The sequence below is a fragment of the Rhinoraja longicauda genome, chromosome 11 (assembly GCF_053455715.1).
Source record: "Rhinoraja longicauda isolate Sanriku21f chromosome 11, sRhiLon1.1, whole genome shotgun sequence".
Lineage (NCBI taxonomy): Eukaryota > Metazoa > Chordata > Chondrichthyes > Rajiformes > Arhynchobatidae > Rhinoraja > Rhinoraja longicauda.
The window spans coordinates 13,493,936-13,508,297 of NC_135963.1; positions in this window are offsets into that span (position 1 = coordinate 13,493,936).

A 14,362-nucleotide genomic window follows, 5' to 3' on the forward strand; every position below is an offset into this window, starting at 1 on the left:
TACCGTAATTTTCTCAGGAAGTAGAGGCATTGATGTCCTTTATTTATTATTGCATCAGTGTGATGGGTCCAGGAACGATCTTCGGAAATATGCATGCCCAGGAATTTGAAGTTTTTGGCTCTCTCCACCATCGTCCCGTTGACATGTGGGTCCTCATCCTTCCTCTTCCAAAGTCCACAATAAGTTCATTGGTTTTACTGATATTCAGAGCCAGGCTGTTGTGCGGGAACCATTTGGTCAATTGGTCGATCTCACTTTTACACTCGGACTCATCACCATGTGTATTTCGTCCAACAACGGTGGTATCATCGGCGAACTTGAAGATGGAGATTGCACTTTGTCCGGTTACGCAGTCATGAGTATAGAGTGAGTAGAGCAGGGGGGCTGAGCACGCAGCCTTGAGGTGCTCCCGGACTGATTGTTAATGAGGAAGAAGTATTTCTGCCAATTCGAACAGACTGGTCTGTGGATGAGGAAGTCGAGGATCCAAATGCAGAGGGATGCGCAGAGACCCAGTTCCATGGGTTTGGTAACCAGCTTGGAGGATAGTATTGAACACCGAGCTGTAGTTTATGAACAGCCTGACGTAAGTGTTTTTATTGTCCAAGTAGTTCAGTGCGGAGTGGAGAGCCAGTGAAAATCGCATCCTCCGTTGACCTGTTGTGACGGTAGGCGAACTATAATGGGTCGAGGTTCTTGTTGAGGTCAGGGTTGATATGCACCATAACCAACCCCTCAAAGCACTTCATCGCCACGGACGTTAGTGGCACTGGTCGATAGTCGTTGAGGTATGTCACCTTACTCTTCTTGAGTATTCTATTATTGATGCCCTATTAAAGCAGGCGGGAACCTCAGACCTCAGTAATGAGAGGTTGAAAATGTCCGCAAAAACTCCACCCAGTTGGTCTGCACATGTTTTGAGAACTCAACCTGGTATACCATCAGGTCCAGACGCTTTCCAAGGGTTCACCCCCCTGAAGGGTCTTCTGACGTCGGCCTCTGTGACTGTAATATCATCAGGGCGCAGGGGAGCTCGGGAAGGCACATCAGTGTTCTCCTTATCAAAGCGTGTGTAGAATGCAGTGAGCTCGTCAGGGAGTAATGCTTCGCTGTCGCTTGAGCTGCCTCCTGGTTTCGCCGTGTAGGAGGTGATGGCATTCAAGCCCTGCCACAGTTGCCGAACATCCGCCCCATCCCCCAGCTTTGAGCGGAAGTCCCTTTTGGCCTTTTTGATGGCCTTGTCAAGGTCACATCTGGACCTTATAGACCTCTGCGTCCCCAGACCTGAATGCCCGGGATCTGGTCTTCAGAAGAATACGGATCTCCTGGTTCATCCAAGGCTTCCGGATAGGAAACACTCGGATGATTTTTGTAGGAACACAGTCCACCACACATTTCCTTATGAAGTCTGTAACGACTGCGGCAAATTCATTCAGGTCACTTGCAGAGTCCTTGAACATTGCCCAAGTCTACTGACTCCAAGCAGTCCCGTAGTTGTTCCTCTGCCTCCCCAGACCAGCTTTGTAAAAGGCAGTCAGAAAAGGTAGTCAAAAACCCAGGTCCTATGCTTTCCAAAGTTTGTTCTGAATCCTCTGGACATCCACATTGATGTCAAACAGCATGGAGAACCAGCATCTGCAGTTGCTTCCTACACGCCCAACTCAAAATGTGAGCCATGACCTGTTTTCCTTTCATCCATGATAGATGAGCCCGCAGACTAAAACCTTTGTGCTTTCCAAGAATTCATGGCCTCGTGTCGCACTTAAAATGCCTTGGGTTTTGTGTGCCATGGAATATTAATGCAAATGACCCCACCATTTGGAGTGGTGAGGGGCAGGGGGGGGGGGGGGGGGGGGGGTTGGGGTGGGCGGGCAGGGGATACTCACACTCCAGCAGCCTAACATCCTTTTTCAGAAAATAAAGAGGGTCTCAGCCACTCTTTAAACTTCAAACATAGCCAGAGAACGAGAACTTATAAACACTTACTGACATCTTTACAATTTACGAAGAAACATCAACGCAACACATGCACAATGCCCACCAGGGGATGTACAATGCCCGTATACACTGGATATATATAGAAACATAGAAACATAGAAAATAGGTGCAGGAGTAGGCCATTCGGCCCTTCGAGCCTGCACCGCCATTCAATATGATCATGGCTGATCATTCAGCTCAGTAGCCTGTACCTGCCTTCTCTCCATACCCCCTGATCCCTTTAGCAAGGAACAGAAGTGTAGGAAGGAACAGAAGATGCTGGTTTACACTGGAGATAGACAGAAAATACTGAAGTTACTCAGCAGGACAGGCAGCATCTCTGGAGAGAAGGAATGGGCGACGTTTCGGGTTGAGACTCCTCTTCAGACTGAACACACACACACACACACACACACATGTATATAGAAAATGAGAATCTAGATTCACTCTCCCTTGACTCATATCTTCCCACTCATCATGCAGTGCTATGTGTGCTGAGAGGTGGTTCCTTCTCCACAAGTTCCTGCTGGAGCTCACCCTGTGGTGCACCGTGTCCATCAATTCCTGTCTGAATGCCATCCGCGGTCCCTTCTTGGTCCCTCCTCCAGCTTGTTCGCCGCCAATTGCAAGCCCCACAAGAACCCATTCCCTTCCGGTCAATAGTTCAGCCCGGACTCTGCTTCCCAAATGGTCATGGTACGGCAATTGCAGGAGACTTTGCCCGGTGAGCAATTCCCCTCACTGTCTTTGAAGATCACTGTCAATGGATCATAGCCGGTTGAAGACCACCTCCAAGGAGCAGGGAAGCACATTATTCAATTAATGCCAGAAGACTGCGTTTGCAATAAGAATTACGAAAGGCTTCAAACATCAGATAGATGATGAACATCATGACAGTACGCATATTAAGTGAGCTATGGAATATTTATAAAGAGATTTTGACAAAATTATTAATGATTTACAAAAGAATATAAGCAAACGAAAGTATTATGCACACTTGAGTGAATTAACTGATTGCACGCTGCCAGCAGGGAGCCGACTTGAACACAGCAAGAAACAGAGACTAGGTTTGATGCTGATGTGATCCCCACCCCTTCCACTGAACCCTCGAATCACGCTCCCAGCCTTGAATATGGGTTCAATAAATTTACCCACTGTGTTCAATTACATTCACTGAATGGGGAGAATGTTGAGGAAAAAAAGCACACAAAAATTTTGCTCTAATCAACAGCTGGACATTTAATTTTTAAATTAAATTTAGAGATGCAGCACGGAAACAGGCCCTTCGGCCCAACTGTTCAGTGCCGACCAGCGATCCCCGCACGCTAACTCTGTCCCACATACACTGGGCCAATTTTTACATTTATACCAAGCCAAATAACCTACAAACCTGTACGTCTTTGGAGTGTGGGAGGAAACCGAAGATCTCGGAGAAAACCCGCGCAGGCCACGGGGAGAACGTACAAACTCCATACAGACAGGCACCCGTAGTCTGGATCGAACCGGGGTCTCTGGCGGGTGTAAGGCAGCAGCCCCACCGTGCCGCCCCATCTGGACATCTGGAAATCAACCTAATGTTTGAAATAGCTTGTACAACTGAGTCATAATTTCTTCACGGCACAGAAATGCTTTGAAAACACAACAGAGGGTCTTCTGTTCTTTCCTGGACCTTTTCAGATTTGAATTCAACCTTTTCCCCTTGTCCATTTGCTCCTTTGTTCCCGACAGTTCTGTGCCACTCTTCAAAAATGCTGGTGCGTTTTTAGAGATCGCGCTCTACCCATCTGTTCACTCTCCTGATATCAACAGTGTATTGACTCCCATGGAACTAGCTGTTTAAAAAAAAAAAAACTCTTTGAATAGAATAGATAATGAGAACAATTTTTTGTCTTCGATGTGCACTTGCCTGTTAACTTCAACTTATTCTTTCTTTAACATTATGTAAACGTAAATACAGGTGAAAACAGAGCACCTGCTGATATCAGTCATCTGTTCAAAGATGCAATAGACTATTGCCCTTCTGTAGTATCGCCACAATGAGCTGGTGACAAGAGTCTAACATGACTTGTCTCTGTTGAAACAAAGAATAATTGCTGATTTTAAAAACACGGTGCTGTGGCAGAGCGTTAGGGCTACTACCTTATAGCGCCAGTGACCCGGGTTCCATCCCGACTACGGGTGTTGTCCGTACGGAGTTTATATGTTCGCCCCGTGACCGCGTGGGTTTTCTCCGAGATCTTCTGTTTCCTCCCACATTCCAAAGACGCAGAAACATAGAAAATAGGTGCAGGAGTGAGCCATTCGGCCCTTTGAGCCAGCACTGTCATTCAATATGATCATGGCTGATCATCCAGAATCAGTACCCCATTCCTGCTTTTTCCCATATATCTTGATTCCATTAGCCCTAAGAGCTAAATATAACTCTCTCTTGAAAACATCCAGTGAATTGGCCTACACTGCCTTCTGTGGCAGAGAATTCCACAGATTCACAACTCTCTGGGTGAAAACGTTTTTCCTCATCTCAGTCCGAAATGGCCTACCCCTTATTCTCAAACTGTGACCCCTCGTTCTGGACTCCTCCAACATCGGGAACATTTTTCCTGCATCTAACCTGTCCAAACCCTTAAGAATTTTATATATTTCTATAAGATCCCCTTTCATCCTTCTAAATTTGTGTGAATATTAGCCCAGTCAACCCATTCTTTCAAGACGTACAGGTTTGTAGGTTAATTGGCTTGGTATAAATGTAAATTGTTCCCAGTGTGTGTAGTATCGTGTTATTGTGCGGTGTAATCGCTGGACAGTGTGGACTCGGTGGACCAAAAGGCCTGTTTCCGCGCTGTATCTCTAAACTAGTTTAGTTTAGTTTAGTTTAGTTTAGTGATACAGCGCGGAAACAGGCCCTTCGGCCCACCGAGTCTGCGCCGACCAGCCACCCCACACATTAACACTATCCTACACGCACGAGGGACAATTTGCATATCCACCAAGCAAACAAACCTGGACGTCTTTGGAGTGTGGGAGGAGACCAAAGATCTCGGAGAAAACACACGCGATCATGGGGAGAACGTAAAACTCCGTGCAGACTGCACCCGTAGTCGGGATCGAACCCGGGTCTCCGGCGCTGCAAGAGCTGTAAGGCAGCAACTCTACCTCTGCGCCACCTAAACTAAACAAAATCTAAAAATTTTTCAATGAACGTTGTTTGCCCTTGATACTCTTCCCCTTAAGATTGATTGGTTTATTCTCCTGACTGGTTTTCCTCAACTAATGATTTGATATTAAAGTATAGCTTTTTATGGAATTAAATCCATATTAGAAAATATAGCTTGGTATTAGCACTGAATAAATAAAGACTAAAACCCTAGTATGTTATCTTCATGAAAATATATCTATACCCCAATGGCTGAAGCTTAAACAATTGGTGTTAACATTTGTTGGTATTGGTGATGGCTTATTAATAGTAATTTATTAGCATGTAAGCTTATTAACATGTCAAGCCAACAGACATCTCTTCACACCCAACCACTGCAATATACATTGGCACATGAGACACTATGTGCAAGGAAATCAATTCATTCTGGGTTGCATCAAGCAGATTGTGTGTGGGCAGTGGTTGCTCATGTTCATAAGTTCTCGGAGCAGAATAATGCCATTCGGCCCATCAATCCTACTCCACCATTTAATCATGGCTGGTCTGTCTTGCCCTCTCAGCACATTCTCCTGCTTTCGCCCCATAACCCCTGTCACCCTTACTAATCAAGATGCTGAGAGAATGGTTTGGGTTGGCGTGAGAGATCAAGTTGATGGCTGTAGGGAGTGACATGGATTGTTGGTTAGGATCTCCCATGAAACTTCAATTGACTGCTGGGTACCATTAGAATGGCTGGAGTAAAGGTTGGCTGCCAGGCTTTAGCAGAGAAGTGAGGAGAATGGTTAGGCCATGTGCTTCAGGGTGGCACAGTGATGTGGTAGTAGAGCTGCTGCCTCACAGCGCCAGAACCCAGGTTCAATCCTGACTTTGGGTGCTGTCTGTATGGAGTTTGTATGTTCTCCCGGTGACCACATGGGTTTTCTCCAGGTACCCCAGATTCCTCCCACACTCCAAAGACGTATAGGTTTGTAGGTTAATTGGCTTTGGTAAAATTGTAAATTGTCCTTAAGGATCGTGTTAGTGTACGGGGTGATGGCTGGTCGGCGCGGGCTCAGTGGGCCAAAGTGTCTGTTTCCGCGCTGTTTCTCTAAAGTCCAAAAGGTAGTGGGGTGGGAAGGGGGTGTTGGTTGATGGTCAGGCTGGAGAGATTACAGTGGGGGAGATTGGACAGCATATTAGTAGTTGAGTGAAATGTGAGGGACTTGGATTCATGAACTTGAAAGGGACTTGTCGGGAGAGCGGCCATGAATAATAAATAATTAATGTGACAGGGACCTACCTGAGGTGCGTTCTCAGCGCTGGACTCCACAGGTTGGGACCTGCTCAGGCTAATGAAGTCAAAGAAAGCCTCACAACGGGTGCGAAGGCCTAATTCTGCACGTATGGTCTTTGCTTAGAAACACAGAGGAGACACGTGTGCACGATTCTGTACACCACTGTATTAGTATGCTGGATACACAGAGGCTCAGGAGGAAACTCTTACGATTTGCCATAAGCCCCTGACTTGCCTTTACAATTGATTTTTCATTGAGCTTGAATCACATAATGCACACAACCATGGCACTATCTAATTTACTGCGCACTTCGCTTAATCAAACATATGCTTTAACCAAATTACCGTCTTGGTTTAAGGCTGAACTGAGGGTGATCAAGTAATCTGCGGAAAGAACAAAGAATATTGTATTAGACTAACATTACATTCTTTTTTTTTTTCTCTAGAGCTCACTCAAAAGCCATGGCATCTCATTATAATTTCTGGGACAGGTGGAATAAGTGCACTCATTAGTCAAATCATACTATATATCCATAGTCCCCGAACTTAATTGACATAAATAACTTGGAATCTGTCAAAGGCATTCTGGTTTAACATCGCAGATCATTTTGTCACTCTGTCATTTTAACGTGAGGTTTAGTAGTTGGGATAACAAAGGGGAATATGAAGTGTATATTTTTAATTAATTTCTGCAGCACTGAATTTAAAAATGGTTGTCAGAGTGATTCTGGATTGGTCGCAGGTCTGGTGGGAGTGTTCGAAGTGTTGTGACATGAAATGTTTTAATATTTTTAACTGCTCAGAATAAATTAAATGTAGAGGGTTTCAACAAAGAGAGTTCTTTAACGGTGGAAGTTTTCAGGCCAAGTGCATTAATCTGCATTGCAAATGGAGAATGCAGAGTAATGAAGGATTGGCAATACAGAGAATAAATCAATGCAACGGAACAATCTAATTCATTTGTTAGTTCCATATTAGTTAGTTTAGTTTACTGTCACATGTACCGAGGTACAGTGAAAAGCTTTTGTTGCGCACTAACCAGTCAGCGGATAGACTGTACATGATTACCATCGAGCAATCCACAGTGTACAGATACATGATAAAGGGAAGAACGTTTAGTGCAAGAGAAAGTCCTGTGAGGTCCGATTAGAGATAGTCCGAGAGTCCCCAATGAGGCAGATAGTAGCACAGGACTGCTCTGTAGTTGTGGATAGAATAGTTCAATTGCCTGATAACAGCTGGGAAGAAACTGTTGCTGAATCTCGAGGTGTGTGTTTTCACATTGCTGTATCTCTTACCTGAAAGGGGAGGGGAGAAGAGGGAGTGACCGGGGTGAGACTCATCCTTGATTATGCTGGTGGCCTTGCCGAGGCAGCGTGAGGTGTAAATGGTGTCAACGGAAGGCAGGTTGGTTTGTGTGATGTGTCTCAGCTGCTTCCACAATTCTCCGCAATTTCCTATTGTACTGAAGATATGGAGGGCTCTCCAATAATGTATCTGGCAAACTAGGGGTTCATGGACCAAACATGCACATGTTGAAATATCTGACAATTAAACAACACCATATCTGCTGACCAGGTATGCCTGCTTCATTTCCTGTCCGATGTGATAATTAACAGTACAACAAGGTATAACTTGCTTAACATGACCAGTTTTATTTAGAACATTTCATAAAGTCACCTTCAAACTCCCTCATCTTGTGGTTATTATTTCTGAGATGGTGCATAATGCAATTTCTGGGATCATTTCTATTTCAATATGTACGTATTTGTCTGTAGAAAATTAACATTTATTGCAAACCAAGCGTACTGTACAGTTGCCTGCCGAATGTTCAAAGCAACAAAAAAAACAAACACAATGCTGTTAAGAATATATTATGAAACTACTTCCGGCTCAATTAGCCTATGTTTTATTATTTATGTTTTAGAGTAAAGCCAGCAGAATTGTACAGCCCGCAATGATAATGTCCCAGCACAGATTATTGAATAATGGAACACTGAGCACAGTGAGTGGGAGAGGGGTTTTAATGTACTGGCCACTGGAAAAGAATCAGTGCAAGTGTAATTGGTCTCTGTCTGTAACTGATGCAGCCATATTTTACACAGTATGGGCACATTTTATTCACCAGTAACGTCTGAGACTTAGAGCAACTATTTGATTGTATTTTTGTGCTGTAAAACCTAAAAGCACATTCAAAAACCAATGTTTATTGATCAATGGTATTTATTCACAAAATTCTGGAGTAACTCAGCAGGTCAGGCAGCATCTCGGGAGAGAAGGAATGGGTGAAGTTTCGGGTTGAGACCCTTCTTCAGACTGAAGAAGGGTCTCGACCCGAAACGTCACCCATTCCTTCTCTCCCGAGATGCTGCCTGACCTGCTGAGTTACTCCAGCATTTTGTGAATAAATACCTTCGATTTGTACCAGCATCTGCAGTTATCTTCCTATACTATTTATTGATCAATGAATGTGTAGAGTATCTGCATAATGTCCCGATGGATAGATTTTGTATCGTAATTGAGAGAGTTTGTATCTTTCAAGGGGGCAAGGCCAAATTTTATTTTGTAGAAAATAAAAGCAGATTCGTCATTTGGCCATAATATCACCATTTAATCCGTGAAATGTAATTGACCTGAAGTGTTACCTCTGCTTCTCTTTCCACAGATGCTGCCTGACATGCGGTATAACTCCAACATTTCCTGTTTGTATTTTAGATTTGCAGCAATTGCTTTTCAGCCATTTGGTCACACTGTTCATATATGACGTCCATAAAAAGCACCTGGTGACGTGTGGGAGTATTCATTGACAGTAGATTCTGAAACAGGAATGGTTAGTACTTGGTTTTAATAGTCTATTGAATCAAAGTGGTAATCCTGTTCAGTACAAGAAAAGTCACACGTTGTCTGTGCTTGGTTGAGGAACTGATGGTGTGAGGTTACCTGCTGGTGGAAGATGACTGAACACCTCTGAGTCAAAATCCCACCTAAAGGTACATGTGTCAATAGCATCCTCGGAAATAACACAGTACCCATTGTCTTTAACTTATGAAACGCTGAATTTGTGAGGATGCTACTGATGTCCAGACAGTTAAACTACAATATTCAAGCATGCTTGAGACTTTGTTGTACAGGATTAGCAAATTTAGAAAACGCATACCTCCAGATTCAGGGACATTTTCTTCCCGGCTGTTATCAAGCAACTGAACTGTCCTCTCACCAAGTAGGGAGTGGTCCTGAGCTACTATCTATCTCATTGTAGACCTATGGACTATCTGTAATTGGACCTTACTGCATTTTATCTTGCACTAAACATTATGCCCTTTATCCTGTATCTGTGCACAGTGGACGGCTCAATTATAATCACGTATAGTCTTCTCGCTGACCGGATAGCACGCAATTTAAAAAAACCTTTCACTGTACCTCGGTACACGTGACAATACTAAACTAATGTTTCAAACTATTGGATATTATTTTAAATAATACCCCAATACATTTATAATTCATCGTTTTGAATGTTGCGCAGTATTACAATGAATTTCAGAGTATTTCAAGTTCATTTAAAAAGTGTGTGGGAAATATGTCAGAGTCTTGGGCAGCTGAAAGATATCATAAGAACTGGAGCTCCAGTGAGTTGATCGGGGGCATAGAAACCCATCCCCAAATTAAGGGTAGAAACAAGAAACGGCAGATGCTGGTTTACAAGACACAAAGCACAGGAGTAACTCAGTGGGTCAGGCAGCATCTCTGGAGAACATGGATGGGTGACTTTATCGGGTCGGGTCCCCAATGGAGGTTAAAGGGCCTGTCCCAGTTACATGATTTTTAAGGCGACTGCCGGTGACTGTCAAAGTGTAGCAGATTGCCCAAATTTTCTTTTACGCTAAGACAATGACCACGACAATGCCGAGTCAGGTCGATACAAGTTACTTATTTTGTGAAACTAGCACCTGGCTAAGAGATTACACCGTCTTCAGAAACATCGCAAAATTCCCACGCTTACCTGACCGTCAAACTGTCGCCTCCAATCTACCTGTCAAATGTCCTGACGGTAAATAAATTGGTTAAACAAAACTATCTTCTGGTATCTTCAAATGCCTTTTCTTAATTTAATATTATGTGCTTCTAAATGCATCAGCGACAACCTAGCAAACCTGGGGACAGCTTGCGACAGCGCCCGCAATAAGCTACGATACCTGCCGATAACTTTTACCGCGATGCGCCGAGATCCGCTACGATTCATTGAAGACTCCTCATGATCATGCCCTCGACAACCCGGCAAACGTTTGGCGACATCCTAGTCACCGGCAGTCGCCTTAAAATCGCCTAAGTGGGACAGGCTCTTTACACCTTCGCCATCAATGAGAGAGAAGAGAGTGTGGGAGCCGAGGCATTGGGGAGTTAGAAGGGATCACAGAATACGGTGTCCCAGTGAGTTGGAAGGGGTCAGGGCCTAGGTAAGTGGAAGGGATCACAGGAACCCGATCCCTGGTGAGTTAGTAGAGAACATAGCATGCATTATCTGGTGAACCAGTTGCTAAGTCATCAGGATTTTCGAAATGCTCAGATAAAGAATTATCAATGTCTTACTGTATACTATGAGGGTGTTTACCTCAATTAAAGCAAGTGGGGATGAAGCTCACAACTGCTCTTGCCTATTTTCCCGACTGCACTTTGTCTGCCTTAAAGGCAACTCTACAAGACCATTTATAATGGCAGTGAAAACTGTTTTGAAAGCAGCCAAAACCAATTGGTCATCAACAAGAACAGAACTCAGATATCGGATGCAGAACTGAGGAAAACACCTTCGAAAAAAAATCACTGCCCAAAAGTCAATTGGTTGGCTCAAAGGAAAATGAAACAATAACTAATGTCTATACTAACGGATGACTTCAAAAATATCACTGGCACAGAACATTTCTCATGTTCATTTCATGAATCGCTTCCCCAGTTTATCACGGAGAATCAAATGTATGAACAAAGATACTGTACTAAATCGTGATAGTTGGTGGTGGCAAAGCGAACCCTCATCTGTCGGCTGTTTTGGTTTTTGATTTCCACGTGTTCGATGCCATTCACAAAAATCCCGAGGAGGTGAGAAACCAGCAGATCAGATCATCGACATTAAACTCAGAAGTAGGGCAGTGGCTTTCTGAGGTGTAGGACCTGGTGCACTTCACATCAGGCCCCTTAACCTCAAGTCTGTGAGGTTGTCATAGGAACGGCGACCCCATTTGCTTGAATGGGGTCACTGACCTTTTAGAGAAAGCTAGGTGTTTTTACTCACCTTACATTGTTTTCTTTTAATGTTTTTAATTACTTGTTTCTGTGTTTTAATATTGAAATACCTTTCAAAGTGTTACATGTTTTAATTATTTCAATCTGGATGTCTACAGAGATGGAGACACAAAGATTGTGGCTGGCTTACAAAAAGCTGACTCACAAAAAACAACACAGAAAGTGCTGGAGTAACTCCGCGGGTCAGGCAGCATCTCTGGAGGACCTGGATTAGCGGCGTTTCGGATTGTGCCCCATCTTCAGACTGGGTCCCGACCTGAAATGTTGCCTATCCATGTCCTCTAGAGATGTTGCCCGACCCACTGAGTTTAGTTTAGCTTAGTTTAGTTTAGTTTAGTTCAGATATACAGCACGAAAACAGGCCCGACGGCCCACCAAATCTGTGCCGACCAGCGATCCCCACACATTAATACACTAGGGATAATTTACAATGATACTCAGCCAATTATCCTCTATGTCTTTGGAGTGTGGGAGGAAACTGGAGATCCCAGAGAAAAACCATGCAGGTCACGTTGGAAACGCTGTGCAGACAGTACCCGTAGTCAGGATCGAACCTGGGTCTCTGGAGCTGAAAGGCAGCAACTCTACCACCGTGCCACTGTGCTGCCCTATTATTTGGCTTTTCCAGGACTTGCTGATAGAAATGTTATGACATTCCTGGGATGAGGCTTCAGGAAATGATGTCTGAATCATACTTTTTACTTTTGGGCCATTCATGTTCGCTGGACGCTAGTCAGGTGAGAGGCATCAACTTGTCTGTCCATCACTTCTGGTAAACTACCAGTAAATTCAGGCACGGATTGGATGCAGGATGATCTGGTATCAATGACTTAATTGGCTTGGTACAATTGTAAATTGTCCCTAGTGTGTTAGTGTGTGGGGATCGCTGGTCGGCACAGACTTGATAGGCCGTCGGGCCTGTTTTCGTGCTGTATCTCTGAACTAAACTAAACTAAACTAAACTAAGCTAAACTAAACTCAGTGGGTCAGGCAACATCTCTAGAGGACATGGATAGGCATACACTACAGATATTGTAGGGACCACCGGTGACGTAATTCTGAAATAAGATAAGATTTAAGAGATAAGATTTTCGATCAAACCTTTCATTAAAGCTCTGTGTTATGATCAGAAGGCATCAACTGCCAGTGTTAACTTTGTCTGCCTCTCGGCATATGCTGACTGATCTTCAAGAGCATTTCCTGTATATATTAGCAATTCATTAATTAATTTAACTTAGTTGACTTTTTCAACTTGGCTGATATCTTACCTGCAGGAGTACATCCTTAAAGCATTAGGAGCAGCCTAAACTAGTAAACTAGTAGGGCCGGAAAGACGTTCGTGCTGCAGGTGACTATTTGTACTTAGCTTTCCATCTGACGTATTTAAATAACCCTTTTTATTTGTGTGTAAAATAGGCTCAATAGCAAAGAAAATTCTAGCTTTTAATATTTTTGTCTGTTTCATGGTTTAATGTTTTATTTTGTATCAAATCATTTTGCTAGGCAGTTCCTGTTATGTCCTTGGTTCATTACATTTTAGTAATTACTGCCATTTAAATTGCACTCGGCTAAGTGATAAACGGAATTCCTTTGGAGCTGGGAAGGGAGGGGTGAGGGAAGAGGATTTTGAACGCCGCAGAAATTAAGGTGAAGGAGAGGCGTCTAGGGGGAAATGATAAATGACCAAAGGCGGCCATTGATAAAGTTTGGCCATATCGTTTCAATGGCCCCATGCCTGTGTGACTAGATCCCTCCGGATATGTAAAAGGGACATGTCAGAGGAGACTTGTCTTCACAGCCTTGCTTCTCAAGACAGGCTGTCACAAAATTGTACCATCTGCTGCATAATGAGCTGCAGACAACATCTGGATTGGAGACAGCTCCTCTGAAAGTGAAGGTTACAATCACACCACTGACGCCTGCAGCACAGAAGGAGGACGTTTGGCTGGAGAAATCCACAAATAATCCCACAGCACTGCTCCCTCACTGCAACCTTGTGCATCTAAACTGATTCGAGTTTTAAAAAAATCAAATCTCCTCTAGTTTCCATGTTCCCTGTGGCAAAACGTTGCAAGCAACGGCCGTCTGTGCACAGAGATTACTCTTAACTTCTCTGCTCACCCTCTCAGTAACAATTCCAAAGTCATGATCCTCTTGACAGCAACTCCCTCGTGAGAGGAACTCGTCCTTTCCTATGCACTCCATCAAAATCATTCATAATTTTATAAATCGCCTGGCATCTTCTTTTGCCAACCACATAAAGCTGCCTTATCTTATGTCGGAGATTCGGAGCACATTTTGGTTCATTCTTTTTAACTTCAAATAAAATCTGTTCAAAGCATGATGTGAATCAAACCATGCATTCTCATTCAGCCCAGAAGGCAATTCTTCTGCAAACGTCATTTGATTGTCTTCCTACTTTTCAAATTTATTCTCCCACGTACCATACTTTTTCATCGCCTGGACAGATACGCCACCGATTTTCCGGCAACTGATGGTCCGGCACCTCCTTTAATCCGGACAAAATTGAAATCGAGAGAAAGCAAAACTGAAATCAAAATTGAGAGCACACTTGAAATCCACCTGTCCTGGAAAAGCCCTGGAAAAAAAGGGGTGCCTGGGTCGGGTGAGGCAGCCATTCTCTACCCCACTGGGACATCCGC